Source organism: Chiloscyllium punctatum, chromosome 14 (assembly GCF_047496795.1).
Source record: "Chiloscyllium punctatum isolate Juve2018m chromosome 14, sChiPun1.3, whole genome shotgun sequence".
Lineage (NCBI taxonomy): Eukaryota > Metazoa > Chordata > Chondrichthyes > Orectolobiformes > Hemiscylliidae > Chiloscyllium > Chiloscyllium punctatum.
In genome coordinates, this window is record NC_092752.1 from 54,841,086 (window position 1) to 54,843,719 (window position 2,634).

General features: G+C 43.6%; 1 non-coding gene across 1 annotated transcript; it reads left to right on the forward strand.

Annotated features, from left to right (window-relative positions):
* The first annotated feature begins 1,655 nt into the window (after positions 1-1,655).
* Positions 1,656-1,737, forward strand: trnas-aga (transfer RNA serine (anticodon AGA)). The gene has a single exon. It is a non-coding gene; the product is annotated as a tRNA-Ser (tRNA).
* The last annotated feature ends 897 nt before the right edge of the window (positions 1,738-2,634 follow it).

The window sequence follows — 2,634 nt, forward strand, 5'->3', positions numbered from 1 at the left end:
GACAAATGTTTCTCCTTTGCCAGTGAAAGGCACTGCTTCACAAATTGGAAACTTCGAAGTGAAGCAGTGTTGGTGATTATCTTCGCTGCTTGTTCATCTTTTAAGTTCTGATTCCGTGAAAGTCCATAGCATTACATATCGACATTCTGCCAGCGGTGAGTGTGTCTGTTGGGCCAGTGGATAACGTGTCTGACTTCGGATCAGAAGATTGTAGGTTCGAGTCCAACCTGGCTCGAGGGGAATGTCTGACTTTAACCGTGCCCCACGTTGGCGCTCCCCTGTGAAGTCCTGCTGGGACTTCGCTTCTGTGCTTCCACATTCGAAACTTGCATTTGTCCTCTATGTCCATTTCAAATTCCAGCTCACCACAACGGAGACCTCTGTCGCTTTGGGAGTATCTTTCTGTGGGTGAAAATGAGCATGAGTTTCTCAACAGAATTACAAGTCGTTGTGGAAGTGTCATACATCTGCCCCATTATTGTGCCATTTAAGAACACAGGATAAAGTCATTGACATTTGCCCTGGGAACATTAGAACACACGAGACTTTGGGCCAAAGTTGGAAACTGCGACTGGAATAGATGGCTCTCTGATTCGCCGCAATGCACACAGGCGGAATGGCCTTTTCCCACTTTGTAAATCTACGAAGACAAGTGCAAAATAATCTGCAACGAAAATGTTCATAAAGGGTGTTTTATTTACACCAAATACGATAGTATCTATCGCCTTGTCTTGTTATTTACTTGTGAGGATTCGATACTCTCAGCACCGTGGCCCGGATCGTATTCCCACTCATGGAATGGTGGTATTGTTCAGCTAACATATCGGTGTACCAGTACTTCTGCCGATTTTCCGATGATAGCAGGTCATTGGTTTTGTCCGAAATATTATGAATGTTTACATAATACAGATAGCTGCAGTTGCTGGAAATCTGAGCCAAAAACGAAAATTGCTTTGCGGAACGCAGAAAGACTGGCAACAGAAACATCGACTTTCCTGCTCCTCGGATGCTGCTGTGCTTTTCCAACATTTTCTGATCTAAAATCAGGTTTCCAGCATCTGCAGTCCTCACTTTTGCCTAGTTCCTTCAGTGTCGCTAGTTCCCAATTCAAGAACTCCATCTCTAGCGGTTTCATGTCTGTACCTCCATGCTGTGGAGTTGAAGCGTGAAGAAAAGTAACTCACCCCCTCAATCTCTGGGGTAATGAGGGGCTGAAAATGAATCGTATCACATTGAAGTATATCTACATGCGACTTAATCTCTGTCTTTTATTGGGAACCATCTCTTTCATTGTAACCATCAGGAAAGACCATTTCGATCGCTAAAAAAAGAAATGAATATGTCACTAACCTTTGTTTGTTTCATGTCCAAGAATACTCAGATCAATAGCTCCCTTGATTACCTCTGCTGGTCATGTTCGCAAAGAGATCTAGCATATTGCCAAGTGTGATTTTCCTTTCAATAAATAATTTTGACTCCATTTTGCTGCAAATATCTTTTCCTAACTTTGTGCTTTTCTTCTTTTACATTGGTGTCTCGCACCTTACAAATGACAGCAAAGGTATGAATGGAGATGGAAACATTTAACTCTCGTCAGCGGCAGCTTTCAATGAGATCACGGCTGATTTGGTCAGTGCTCAAGGGCGCTGCTGTCTGTAGTCATGGCCGAGTGGTTAAGGCGATGGATTAGAAATCCATTGGGGTTGTCCCACGTAGGTTTGAATCCTGTTGACGACGTTATGGATGCTTTCCTGCTGTGACAAGTCAAAGTTCAAAAACCCTGTTTTGCAAACCAGGCCTGTAATTTGATTGGACTTGGGAAACTTGAGTTCTTCATCAGAAATGCTCCACATTTAAAACATTATCTCTGTTTCTCTTTCCAGATACACTGCTCGACACATCGGGTTTCTGCAGTTGTTATTGAACGCCCTGAGCAGAAGTGCTGCTTTTCATTAGATTCCTTTCATCCCTTGTACTCGGTCCTCTGACTCTGGTCATTGGCAACACTTCCTCCTGCTCGTCAGAGTGATCATTCCCCACCGCTCCCTCTCCCATCATTACAAACAACCGCAGGAAATTGCCACTTAACCATCTTTGATCCAAAGTGAAACTCACCAGCCTAGGAACTCTCTCCACCAAACGGGACTTCTCATCCGTGGACATGGTGCAAGCCAGAGGATTGTGAAGAGATATTTTGAAAATATTGTCAGTTGGCAGTTGGAAAAATGTTTAGGAATCAAACTATATATCTTAGGCTTCAGCTTTGGAAATCTTGAGAAGCTCTTTGGGAAATGGAATCAGAGGAGAATGAAGAAGTGTGAACTGTCGGTCCGAGTAGAGGAAGGGACATTGACTCTGATGTTCTCGGGACAGAAACTGATCGGAGACATTGAAAAAATTCTCGCCTACGTACGTGAGCAATGCAAACTTCATCTGTACTCTGGGACAATGAAAATCTCTGGAACACTCAAGCCAATATCCAAATATTGATTCGGATCACTACAGTACGAGTAATATAGATGGGTCAGTTTTTGTTCAGTAAGTGCAGGAGGGCTTCCTGACACAGTATGTAGACATGCCTTCAAGGGAAGAAGCCGCTTTCGATTTAGTACTAGGTTACGAGCCTGGCCAGGT